The sequence below is a fragment of the Camelus bactrianus genome, chromosome 3 (assembly GCF_048773025.1).
Source record: "Camelus bactrianus isolate YW-2024 breed Bactrian camel chromosome 3, ASM4877302v1, whole genome shotgun sequence".
Taxonomy (NCBI): Eukaryota; Metazoa; Chordata; class Mammalia; order Artiodactyla; family Camelidae; genus Camelus; species Camelus bactrianus.
In genome coordinates this window covers 112,476,843-112,491,193 of record NC_133541.1, presented here as the reverse complement: position 1 = coordinate 112,491,193, position 14,351 = coordinate 112,476,843, and the positions used below count along the sequence as shown (strand labels likewise).

At 37.7% G+C, this 14,351-nt stretch overlaps 1 protein-coding gene across 1 annotated transcript in view; it reads right to left on the bottom strand.

Annotated features, from left to right (window-relative positions):
• Positions 1–14,351, bottom strand: part of SGCD (sarcoglycan delta) — a 543,119-nt gene that overhangs the window by 497,906 nt on the left and 30,862 nt on the right. Inside the window, exon 2 of the mRNA XM_010970037.3 lies at positions 14,066–14,229. The gene's annotated coding sequence lies outside the window, so the exon portion shown is untranslated. The remainder of the gene's footprint in view (positions 1–14,065; positions 14,230–14,351) is intronic.

Genomic DNA, 14,351 nt, shown 5'->3' with positions numbered 1-14,351 from the left:
GGGGCCGTTCTACCAGCAGGGAAAAAAAAGTTATGACTATGGGTTTTAAGAAAGTACAAGTGATCCCATTTTCTAGCCCCAAGTGTGAAATAAACAGGAAGACAGTTCCTCCCTGAAACCTTCCCGTTTGTCTCATTCAAGAGTATGTTTGGCATTAAGATGAAAGGTTTACAAAAGATCTAAGAAAGAGATGGGGCTTCAGCAAGTCATTTAACCTGGCAGTCCTCCTGTGTGAATTTTATTTCCTTTAACGTCTGAATGCAACTGCATTCAAAGGCAGCAGAATTCCCCCCAGCTATTTACGGGACAACTTGCAAACTGCCCTGTCAACAGACTGTGTAGGCGAGTTCAGCTTTCTCCTTCTAGCTGCTCATTTGCTGATCTTTCCTCTCCTGTGTTCTCATCTCTAATTCCCTGTCTTTGCATTATAAAGACAGCCAATAACTTTTTAAAGTTAAATCACTATTTCAACAAATATCTTGAGAATTTACCATGTAGAAGGCCTGTGCCCAGCAAGCTTGCTTTTCAGTAGGGAGGAAGCAAGCAAGGAAAAATGAACCACTGTCATAATGTTGTTGCCGGAACAGAGGTTGGCTTTGCAGACGCACACAGAGGGCGAAGGAAAAATCAGATGGTGAGAGGATCAGGAGAACTTTCTTGGGATACTACTTGAGATTTTTTTTTTTAGAAAGAAACGTTACCTAAAACTGGGCAATCGAGAGTAAAATGTGCCCTTTCAAAGTTAGACTTGGACATGGGTTAACAAACTCACCTAAGGATTAGTAACACGCTAAAACAATTTATCAGTGTTCAACTTTGCAATTTCAACTAGTTCAGGAGAGCTCAGACTCTGAGAAGCTACTTGTTAACATGCAGAGTTATGACCTGTGGAAAAGACCCTCTAAAGGTGACAGCTTAATTTCTCTATAGGATGAATCCGTTTTGCCTCTCATTCAAGTTCATTTCCAAACACGTTTTGCGATGGACTACACAGATACTCTGTTCCTTTAAAATGCTCTTTGATCTGGGTTTTCTCTTTTCCTATTATTCTCATTCATTAGTGAGTTGAATAAAACCTCTGACATAGACTCATTACATGTTTGGATGAGTCATGGTCATCATTTTTGAATCGTATACTCTGACAAAATGAGTATTTGAGGGTCAGGAGGCATCTCCCTGGAAGCCAGAGTAGATTCCTTCTTTTAAATATTTTCCCCAAAAAGAACATACGTACTGGGCAAAAAAAGAAAATATGCTGAAATACAAGAGTTCACTTCCTCACTCTCCCCATCTGGGCTTCCAGAAACCATGAGCCATCTTTAACAGCCCTTGTGCTTAATTCTCTGGTGGTGGTCTCACTAACTCTACTTCTGAAGACTTGTAATACTTTCTCATAATCTACCTTTTTAGTATATTGTCTGTTAACTCTATGAAATATAAGGATTTCACTTACTCCTCTATTTTATTCTTCTGTAGCTGTATTTGTTCCTTTAAGTAACATATCTAAAACTCTGTCTTGTTTCACTAACCCCAGGGGGAAAAATATCTCATCTTCCCATTTCATTAAAGATATTCGTGCAAGTACCTTTCCTTCAGCTCGTGACCTTTAAGTATCTGTCAGTCTTGCCCTTACTTTCATCGTCAAGGTTTTATAACATTTGGTTAACTTGCTTGTGTGTTTGCTTTATGAGCTGATTCTAAAACTGGAAAAGAGAGTTTATGATGACTTATGTAAATTGTTGACTGGATAGGCAGATCGTACACCAAGATGCAATTTATTTATCTTTGGATTTGATGTCATAACCCCTAGACCACAAAGCTTAAATGCTATTATTGTTATGCTTCTGATTTGGACCATGGTTTCCTTGTACAATTTTTGTTATTGTTCTTGAGTTGGTATTTGTTATTGAGTCTGTGGTTTGAAATTGTTAGTCTTTTCTCTTCTTTAAAGACAACACACAAGCTTTCTTCACATCCCAACAATTTGACTCGCTGGCTAAACTCTCTCTCGGTAGGAATCTGCTTCAGTTTTCTGCTTGAAGGCCTCTTAAGAGTTCTGGGACTTCTTCAGTTTTGACCAAAAACTTTTTAGACTCGCACAACCATCATGTTTGACTTTCTGGAGAGGCTCTTCATTAGCGTCACCATTTCTTGATACCTTTAAGAATTCTTTCCCAAATTTCATTCTTAATTGCCAGGAATCTAGCCAGAAAGGGTGCATGAAGACGACCAGAGTTCTTGATGCTTTAAAAATGCCTTTATCTTGTTCTCATTTACAGTTTGGCTTAGAGCTGAATTCTAGGCTCAATATAGTTTTTTCCTGAGAAAATACAAGAAACTGCTCCATGTTTTTCTTCTTGTCTCTAGTGTTGCTCATGAAAAGTTTGATACTAGTTTACAAATAATTTCTTTTTCTAGGAGGTTTTTTTTTTCTCCCTCTTCCAGAAGCTTTTAAGATCCTTTTATTCTTAGAATTTTGAAAACTGAAGTTGATACACCAGGAACATTTGTTTACTTTCCATTTATGTCACTTGGCTTGTGATGTGTAAATTTAACCCACTGTCTCCCTAGAACAATGTGTAAATTTAACTCACTGTCTCCCTAGAACAATGTTTTAAAATTTGATAGTCAAATATCCCCAACTCCCCAAATTTATCTGTCTTCTCTGGAGGTCCTTTTAATGGGATCTCTGCATTGATCTACTATAGTTGACTCTTTATTTCTACCAAATTTTGTCTTTTCTATGTCCTAAGAGATTTATACTTTATTTTTCAACCCTTTCATTGATTAAAAATTACCTAATTTACAAGAGATACTTCTTACTAATTTTTCCTTTTTTATACTGTTCTGTGCTTATCTTACAGATGCATTATCTTTCTTACTATTATCAAGGATACTGATAAGTCCATTTTAAATATAGTCTTCTGCCCTCATATTAGTTTTTTTGTGATGATCGCACATCATTTATTAGTAATATTTGTCCTTTTATCATGATTATGTTTTTCTCTCCTCTGCAACTGATTTTCTGAAAGTCAGATGGTCATTTTTTATTTAAGAATGGGGAGTAAAAGTTTCACTTATGGTTAGGATGTGAAGTACACGAACAAATGTCACTCTTGCTACAACTATAACAACTAGTCAGTTAAAACTAGCATACACCTTTCTTTGAAGACATTGACTCTAAGTGTAGTAAGCCAGAAAGACAAAGAGAAATACCATATGCTATCACTTATATGTGGAATCTTAAAAAAAAAAAAAAGGTCACTAATGAACTCATCTACAGAACAGAAACAGACTCACAGACAGGGGGAAGGGAGTGGGAAGGGATAAATTTAGGAGTCTGAGATTTGCAAATGTTAACCACTGTATCTGAAAATAGATTTTAAAAATTTCTTCTGTATAGCACAAGGAACTATATTCAATAATTCAATATCCTATAATAACTTTTAATGAAAAAGAATATGAAAAAAACGAGTATGTGTATATATGTATATTTATATATATGCATGACTGGGACATTGTGCTGTACACTAGAAATTGACACATTGAAACTGACTATACTTCAATTAAAAAAAAAAAAGACATTGAAGAGCCACAGACTCAAAGGAATCCAAAAGAATCACACTCCACAGGATGATTTCATACTTGAGAGCAACTGCTGAGGCTAGTAGGGTGGGCAGAGCAAGGAGGGCCTTTGCTTTGAGTCGGGGAAACTAGTCAAACTTCTGATGAACCTATAAGCCACTGTGTTCAACTTGACACTAAAACAGCCCAAAATGAAAAATTAATTCCACAGTCCTAAGTGAAAAACCAAGAGCCATAAAGCTTCTAGAAGAAAACCTAGGAGACTATCCTTGTGATTTTGAGTCAGTCAGTCCAAGCTTTTTTGGTAAATACAAAAACCACAGATCATAAACTGAAAATATGAATACACTGGACTTCACCAAAATTAAAAACTCTTGCCATTAAGAAGACACCATTAAGACAATGAAAAATCAAGTAACAGACTGGAAGAACCTATCTGCAATATGAAAAAGACACAGAACTTATATCCAGAATATTTAAAGAGCTCCTACAACTCAAAACACAAGAAGTATTAGGTCAAAAACTTGAACAGATTCTCGACAAAAGATACATGAATGACCAACAAGCACAAGTTAAAAGGTTTAACATTAGCCAAGAGGGAAATGCAAATTAAAACAAGAGATACAATTTCACATAACTAGAATGGGTAAAATCAACAAGGCTAACAGTATGGTTGATAGCAGGCAGACAGAACAGCTGGATCTCTCACACATTTCTTGGGAGGATACAGGGTGGGAGTGAACTACATTGAAGAACCATTTGGCTTATGTTTAAGTCTTTAAGCCATTTTGAGTTTATTTTTGTGTATAGTGTGAGGGAGTGTTCTAACTTCATTTACATGTGGCTGTCCAGTTTTCCCAGTATCATCTGCTGAAGAGACTGTCTTTACTCCACTGTATGTTCTTGCCTCCTTTGTCAAAGGTTAACTGACCAAATTTGTGGGTTTATTTCTGGGCTCTCTGTTATAGCTATAACTTACATGTGGAATCTAAAAAATAAAAGACAAATGAACTTACTTATAAAACAGAAACAGACTCACTGACATAGAAAACAAACTTATGGTTATGGGGGCGGGAGGAGAGATAAATTGGGAGTTTGAGATTTTCAGATACTACCTACTACATATAAAACAGATAAACAACAAGTTCATACTGTATAGCACAGGGAACTATATTCAATATCGTGTAGTAACTTAGGGTGATAAAGAATAATATGAAAACAAATATATGTATGTTCATGTATGACTGAAGCATTACGCTGTACACCAGAAATTGACACAACATTGTAAGCTGATTATATTTCAGTAAATATATATATAATTACTAATAAAGATACTGAATTGCAAAAAAGGAACAATATGGTGGTTCCTTATGAAAGTAAATAAATACCTACCCCATGACTCAACAATTCTACTCTTTGATATTGACCTCAAAGAAATTAAAATTAATGTCTGCACAATGATTTATTCACAGATGTTTACATTAGCATGATTTTTTATTATTTTCCAACTGGAAACAGCCCAGATATCCACCAAAAGGAGAATGAAGAAAAATTATGACATATTCACACAATGACACTTGTCAGAAATAATAATGAACATACTAATACAAGAGCAAGAATATATCTCAAAACCATCATGCTGCATGAAGTCAGAGACAGAAGAATATATCCTGTAAGACCATTTATAAGTCATTAAAAGAGGCTGATCACTACTTAAAATTAGGGTCACAATGCCTTCTACATCACTTCTGGAAGGGTTCTAAACTTTTAATCCATGGACGAAGTTAAGTGGATCTAAACACAACCTGAAATTGTATACAGACCATGTATATGTACATGTGGTCATCCCTTTCTGGGAAGAAATTCTGCAGTTACATTATAGAAACTGGTACAATGTAATATAATTTAAAAAAGATGTTAGAAAATTAGTGACCACAACAAATGGATTATATTTGTTTCTGGGCAAGGGAGCTTTTACCAGCTCTATTATGGTTATAAATCAATTTTCCATCAGACTTTTATACGTTGTTTGTTAGACCAACAATAATGACGTCAAAATGTTGTCTGTAGGAAGACACCACCTGTCAGAGATACAATTAAGAGGTCTTTGCCACTAAACCTAGCCTTTAGGAGTCTAAAATGGTACAAAAGTGGTCTGTTACAAAAATGTTTTAAAACCTAAAAATTTCAAGGGATATTAACATTGATTTATACAAAATTCAAACTATAGAAATGGCTTTCCAAACATTCCATATGTGGTAAAATGTTGCAGAAGTGCTTCTTGACTTCTGAAGTCTTAATGGATCAAGACTGGTAGCTTGTTAAACTTTCCCAGAATTCTAATAAAAGATCCATAATCTCTCAAATAAGTTATACTTCAGAAATAAGGAAGGTAGAGAGTCCTTAAATGTATTTTCTCTGAAAGCAATCAGGTCGTGACCTTGAAAAGAGTAACTGGAAGCTCTGGAAAAAAAAATCTTCCAGTCCAGAAATGGCAAATGGGTTTTAGCTTCCATGCTAATATAAATTAATATCAATATTCAATTACTTTCAAATAACACAGTAAAGTCTGATGGAAAATTGATATATAATAATAATACAGGTAAAAGCTCCCTTCCCCAGAAACAGAAATATAACCATTCATTGTGGTCACTAATTTTATGACATTCTTCTTCAATCACATTACATTTCTGGAGTGACATGCAGGGAGTATTCTAGGACTCCTGAGCTGGGATTGACTAGTGATGTCTGTCAAGAGTGCAGGAAAGGTGGGAGGTAGTACATGTGCTAGGTGTGTGTGAGCCCTGGCCCAGTCAGAATGATGAAGACTTAATAAAGGCTGCAAAGCACAGTCCTGCATAAGAAAGAAAGATAATAAGAATAGCTATGTTTGCCAGGAAGAAATTAAGGATAGAAGATCCCTAAGATATACTATGTACATGGAAATATCAGGTCAAGCAAGTGGAAATCACAACTACAATTAAAAACCACCACAAATAAAAGAACTTAAAAATCCTAAAAGAACCAGGAGAAAATTACCTATTTCTAAATTAAATCCATTTTGCAATATATTGACACACACTTTCCCCATTCCAATGCCTGTTGAGGACCTACTATGTTCCAGGCAGAGCTGAGAAATAGAAGATACATTCATTAAAAAAGGTCTGTCTTGAAGATCTTGCTTTCCATTGAGGAAGAGTGACTTATACACACAATTATAATAACTTCTCTTCATAGTAAGGTATAGGGCAGATTTGAAGAAAGTGCAATAAAATGAAAAGTGAAGAAGTGACATATGGCTCAAGGAAGTCCCAGAAGACTTGCAGTCAACTGGATCTTGGGGGGGTGGGGTGGGTAGGGATGACAAAAGGACCAGCAGCTGCAAAGTAGTGGTGATATAAAAGAACATGGCATGTTTTTAGAAAAATGGAGAGGGTCACTGAAGCTCATAGAAAGCCTGGGGTTGGGGAGAGGTAGGGAAACAGCAGAAAGAGATGATGCAAAAGGGCAGAATGAAATGGGAAGATTGTGTGTTGTACTCAAAGGTCTGGATAGCTCTTTAGGCAATGGGGTGGTAGAGTTTTCCAGATGTTTTCGAAAACACTTTATTTCTATTTGAACTTCACAACAGATCTATGGGATGGGCATAGATCAACTCTGCAATCCAGGCTAAAGCTGAGGAAAATGCTGCGGTGAACACCCAAAAAGGTGTCATGAATAAGTAATGCCAACATGGGGGTGGGTTTAGCAGCAAAGCAAAGGGGAAGCGATATGCAAGCTAAAAAGAAAGTCTTTCTGAGGGGATCACTTGGAGACATGAAGCTGCAGGGTATAGACTTTTAGCTTACATTAGATTTGCCTAGTTATGAGAACAACCCATGAGAAATTGCAGGGAAAATTCAAACCCCCATATTTGCCATCATTGGTGGTGGTGGTAATGGTGGAGGGAGGGTGTTTTAACCTGGCAAATAAGACCTAAATCTGGACAGGTTTGGAACACAGCAACCAATCCAATTTTGTTAGTTTCAAAGGCCTTGGGTAAAATTCTGCTGAAGTAAACAAAGAGACTGCAAAACAAAATACTCCAGGGGAGAAACACATATCTCTTCTTTAGTAACTGTCAAAAGGAGACCATTCCTAAAATGGTAGCTGTTTGAATTAGAAAAAGAAGGGCAAAAACGGTGCTGCCACGTTCAGATGTATTAAAAGCATCAAAGAACATTAAAGCAGGTTTCTTTTAGTAGGTTTGCTTTAGGGCAAGGTAAAAAGTTCTGTGAGTACAGCCAGGCTTATTCATAGGCATTTTTAAGGGCTCAACCCAAAGAGATTTTCTTACTCTACCAGGGTGATTTTAAGAAACTTAGTTAACCTTTCTGTTCCTCAGTTTCCCCATCTGTAAAGTGAAATAATCTCTTAAGAGCTTTATTGGAGGCAGAAAGGAAAAAATAAAGCCCTCTAGAAACTACAGACGGAACAACTAGATAACACCACAGAAAGGTGTTCTAAATGGGACTCTGAAATCTCATGGCATAGAGTAAGTGCTAAAAACAAGTCTTGTATAGAATTTTTATAATCTCTTCAGCTCAAATCTGTTTGGACTTCAGTAGTCCATGTTTGAATCATCTTCGCAGGCAACTGTCAGACATGTCCAGACAATGTTGCTGCGCCAGATTATATGAAATTAAATGCAACATGATTTGCTGAAATCTAGGATATCCTCACGCGTAGTTGACCCAAACTCCCATTTTTCATATGAGGAAACTGAAAACCAGGAGTGGACAGGTGTTATGTAAATCATAAGTAGCAAACTTGGCACCATCTGTGGCTCATGATAGGTGCTCACCATATATTGGGTGAATAAAAGAAACAAATAATGCCAGCTGTAGGAAGTTACACCCTGGATCCCCCAGCAAGAGTCTTCTCTTTTCAGAAAGCTGTTCTGCTGATGCTTTTGTGTTTGACACTAAGATATTCATTATCTGAGATGAAATTTCAAAGCATGATGAATTTCAGGGTAAATTCAGTGAGGGCCGAGGAAAACCATAAGGGAAGAGCCGTCAGGGGATGTGATACGTCAGGCACTATTCTGCTGATATGCAGGGAGGCACAGAGAAAGTACAAAAAACCATTTCCACATCCAAGGAAACAGGCCAGGGTAAAAATGATCCACAAAAATACCAACACTTGCATAAAACCAGCATAAGAAAGAATTTACTGATAAGAATGGTTCCAAAGGAAGAAACACACCTCACACTCACACAGCCCCCTGACAGTATCAGCAGGGTTCTTTCTTACCCTTATCCCTCACCTCACCACGCTTAGGGGTAACGATCCAAACAGTGACAAAAAATATTCTTAAAAGCACCTTTTAATTTCCCTTTGATAACATTTTTGGAGGTGTCTGGAGATTTTTCTACCTTATAGAGCAAGTTGGTAACAGACTAATTTGTAATTTATAAGGAAAGCACTGCTAGCGTGCATGTATTTGTAACACCTCTGATTATAACATTTTTACCCTGGAAATTGAGACTCTAAAAAGCACAGCTAAAATAAAGACTTATGTCCAAGTCTCATGAAAACGATTATGACAGTATCACAAATTGGGGAGGCACGTAAAGGAATTCAGCTCCTAACCATTCCCCAGACAATTAACCTTGCTGATATCCATTAAACATGCTAAATAGTTTCAAATCCTATTCAGTCCCTCTGGACAGGTAAAATGTAACATCTACATTGAATGACAGTTTTTTCCACAATACAATTTCCTGTATATTAATTAAATGATTTTTTTTTTTTTGGCAACAAGGTCAAGTTCTTTCTGAGTGTCCAAATTCTTATAGTGAAACTGATACGGTTTTTAGAAAATCAAAGCATGTTGCTTTCAGCTAAAATTAAATGAATGCAGAGATATACACAGTGACTCAGAGGCCATGTAAAAGGAATAAAATGTTTTTCTCTTGCTTAGGAATGTCATATGATGTCTCAGAACCAAACCAGCAGCTTAACATTTACACAGGGATTGTAAGGAACCTGCATACGCCAACACTTTGCAAACATAATTTCACTTAAGTGTCACTTTGACTCTATCACGTAGGCAGGCATGAGAATCACCCTCAGCCCACCAATGAAGAAACTGAGGCTGGGAGCAGTTCAGCGACTTGCCACGGGTTACCCATCCAGAAAGCGGACGAGCCTGCACTTAAACCCAGGCAGCCTCACTCTAGTGCTTTTTATAAAATGATTCTGCCTCTGGCAGTCATCAGATAGTCATACCATGTTCTCGTAACTGCGTGTTTTAAGGTTTCTGATACTACTATTTATATTATATTCTGTAATCTAGAAGGATCACCCTGAGAACACAGACCTGTGTGAGTGCCTTAAAGCAACGATCCCTGAAGGCAGTAGTAACATTTGCTGCTCGCTTTTTATCGCCAACCCCTACAACCCCAGTTACCCAGAAAATACCTAACCTGTCTATTTAATAACCTCTGTCCCTCACTGGCCATCCTGGTAGCATCTTGCAGGGGACTTCTGCCTCACAGTTGATCAAGAATTAAAATAGAGCCAGGGAATTTATGACAAAAGTGTAACTTGGGGGTTAAGGTATGTTTTGGAGGTATGCATGTCTGGGGCTCTTGAATTCAGTTTCTGTGACCAAGCAGTATGATTTGAAGCCCATTACCTTACTTTCCTCACTCTCAGTTTCCACATCGGTCAAGTGGTATTATAATACCAACCCCAGAGTCGTTCCTATGATTAAATGAGTATTTACATATTAAGAACAGTCCTTTCGACAAAGTACTCAAAAAAGTGGAAGTTCAAAAAATTGTTTTACACATTTTAACATATGTAATTCACACAGTGAAGGGTTTAGTGAATTTGCCATCTAAGCAGTTTTTAAAAATGACTATCAAGACACACAACGTTTTCATGACCCCAGAAATCTCCCTCGGTGCCTTTCCCAGGTCATCCCCCACCAGAGCCAGGCACTGATCTGATTCCTGTCATCATACAGTTCTGACTATTCCATAATTTCACAATTATAAATCATGAAGTAAGTATTTCTGGGTATTTAGCTTCTTTCACTCATACTGACTTTGAGATTCATCCGTGTTGGAACGTCTATCGACAGAACTTTGCTGATGGGCATTCTATTTTAGGAATTTATCAGAGCTCACTGCTTGTGTTTACTGGCCATTCTTCATGGTGCTTTATGAAGCGTTCTTCATGTATATATTAGATGTATATGTTGTAAATACTGTCTGTGGGTCATGGGGTTTATTTTCTTAGTGATGCTTTCTATCGAGTAGATGTTTTTAATGTGTTCTTCTTCTTACAGTTGGTGCTTCTGGTGTCCTTTATGAGAAATCTCTGCCGCCCGAAGCTGCAAAGATATTCTAACTTTTCTACTGTGTTGTTGGACCTTCTGTGTTTCAGCCTGTGATCTGACCCAAACTGATTTCTGGTATGGAGTGAGGTAGGGGTTTAGATTCTTTACTTTTCATACAAACATCCAGTTGTTCCAGCACTATTTGTTGAAGAAGTTTTCCTATCCCAAGGAATTGTTTTGGTGCCCTTGCCAAAATCTAGTTGACTATACAAATGTGTATCTATTTCAGAACCCCATTCTGTCCCATTGACCCATTTATGTGTAACAACAGTTATACTAGCATTAAGTTTTATTATTTTTATATCTGTTTTTCCACTTTCTAAATTTCAAATGCAGTAATTAAAACCTAAGTAACTTTGCTTTAGGTATTTGAAAAAGTTTTTTCCCCCTTAAATACCATATATATTCATAAATACAGGTGTATGTGTTTATAGACACACACACACTTAGGTATATTAATCATTAATACTCTTAGAGCATCCTAGTTTTTAGACATGAGATGTTTTTAAAAATGCCCTTTTTCAGAGACCAGGGAACAGATTTAGCTGTGCTTTTCAAATTTTAGCAAAATATCTGAATTACATGAAGAGCATGTTAAAAACAGATTCTTGGACCTCACACTCCAAGAGCCTCTGTTTAATGAGCAGGGTAAAGAGCCCGAGAGTCTGCATACCTGACAAGTGTAGGTGATGCTGAGGCTGCTGGCTGATGGACCACACTTTGAACAGTAATGGCTTAGAAAAACTCAACGGCTTTTCTAATACTCAGGCAGGAGTGCGATTTGTCTTTTCTAAAGTCTGAGCCCATTGTCTCTATACCGTCTTCACTTGAAAAAACATCTGAGAAATCCGCTCCATGCGCTGGAGCATGAGAGCCAGGAAACATTATGGTAGATTGATGGACCAACATTGCCTCTCTTCCTTCCTTCCTGGAAACTGAGTGTTGGTCTGTGAGCAGGGGCAGGAATATCCCTGTACACCTGACAGCCAAATCTAGCCCTGTGATGAACATGTCCTGCAAAGTAGCGTTTCTTTCCCCTGCATCCTTCGTCAACAATCAGAGCTTTATTTTCTCCTGAAGGGTTGACTGGTCTCTAAACCAGGAACATTTTTATGACCAAGTCCTTCAAATCCTTCAAAAGTTTCTCTGCTGAATTTATGTTTTAAACAGTTGGCATCTCAGCGAATATTCCTGACAGTACACAGGCATTCTGAATTAAAGATCAACACTCTCAAAGCCAAAAACTCAGTCATCAAAGTCCCAACGCAAACCCCTAAGCTTCTGTAGGTTTTTAGGACAGCAGAGAAGAGCTTTTGTAGCTTTCCTTTCCAACAGATCAAGGACGTGTGGGCAGAGAAAGGCACCACAACTGTACATCTATTATGTAGAATGTTTACATGGTGCAAGGGCTCAAAAATATGCACTGTAGGTTTTTCCTTTCTGATTGTCAAATTACCTTTTTGGCCTTTGAAACCATGTTAATGGAAAAAGAATTCACAAATAGTATTTACATTCAAACTGCTTTAAAGATACTCCTTGATTCAAAAAGGGAAAAATAATTTATCTCCTTTGCAAAAATCCTTTTTAAAAAACTATGAATAAAGGGGAAGAGGAGAGTTTGAAATACCACCCTCACATTTTTAACAGTTGCTTAGCACTCTTTCAGAGAAACCATGAGCGAAGTTAAAATCAGACCTCAGTATACGGGCATTAGAGGATTTTACAAAAACCAGAAAGTATATATGCCTCATCCTCAAAGGAAGGTCTATTCATGATCGGCTGAAAGTATGCACCGCACCTACTCCAGCAGTGAGCAATTCAGAGATACAATGAGAGCAAATCAAAGCAGGTCTGTGGCTGTAACTAATGTGACTTTCATCAGCTCTGGACCTCCACATTGCACAAACGATGACAAGCTAGGAGGTCTATGAAGCCCTGAAAAGGGAGCCAACTCAACATCTTAGTTTTCTTTGGGTGAATGAGAGCTTTATTTTTTTTCTTTGAAGGAAATGAAAGTGACAGTCAAGAGAATGTCAGAGACATTCTCCAATTTCTCCTGGATATGCCATGTGGTCCTAGGCTGTTAAACCCTGTTTCCCCAGTGCTTTTGACCAGCACCATACACAGTCTCACTATTCCACATGACAGGTGAGCACACACTTAAATTCGAATACGTCTGTTAAAGAGTCTGGCCCCTGACCCTTCCTTGCTACATCATCATTAGAAAACCTTTTTACCTGTCTCTCCTCTGGTTTCCCACAACACAAATCCCCATTCTGGATGGTTGTTACCAGTTGTGCTTGTGACTTTGTTTCCCCCAAACCCTACAGCACAATGCCTGACTGACAATAAGCACACGATTAGCAGTAGTTTCTGTAGGATTCGCTCCCTCCTCCCTCCATCTGTCCTGTCCCTCTTTCCCCACCACCCTTCATATATAAAGATTTTATACACACACATGTATATATAGAGAACAATCAGGTGCCACTCAACAAATTGTATGCCTGTATTACACGTGTGTATACATACACACACATGCACACACACAATGATTATCCTTGTAACCAGAAAAAAAAAAGGAAGCTCTTTATCCAACTTAGAATCTGCCCCAGCATAGGTACGTATCCAAAAGAAATAAAAAGACAACTCCCTCCAAAACCATAAGATACAATACGTTTTGCTGAAAGCTCCCCGTGGACACACAGAGTGGGAATCAACAGTGTATTACATGCACCACTTCTTTATTTACCTGTAGACCTGAAATTTTATCACATAGGCACTAACCCGATTTCTTTTTTCTTTCTCTCAGAGACACCTGCATAAATTTCTCCTCATGCTTTGACTTACTGCCCTCTGATCAGCTCTATTATTGAGACAGTGCAGCCCTCAGCTTCCCCTGTTGTGTTTTTACCCATCCCACCACATCCCACAAGCTGGTAACAGAAGATCAGATCATTGCTTAAAAGGAGGAAGGGAGGAAGGAAAGAGAAAAAGAAAAGGGGGGATGAAGACCAGAAAAGGCTGTGAAAATGACTACATAACGTTACATTTATTTGTCTTAAAAGAGATATCAAAGCCACAAGTCCGTACCTTAGCAGTCCAACTCTTCTTGAATCTTGAACACAAATTTCAGGGCAACATTGGGGTTGAGATAATCCACTCAGGCCACCACCAAAGGGATGGTTTTCTTAACCTCCACACAGGTTCCTGTACAGCCTTCTTCAAGCCCCGGAGGATGGAGGTTTCTTCCAGGTCTACAAAAAAATCACATGTAAAAGAAGATATTCAAAACAACAACAACAACAGAACAGTGATATTAATTTCAAGATAATTTGATTTGAAGAAATTAGACAAAAGATACATTATATTCTGACTG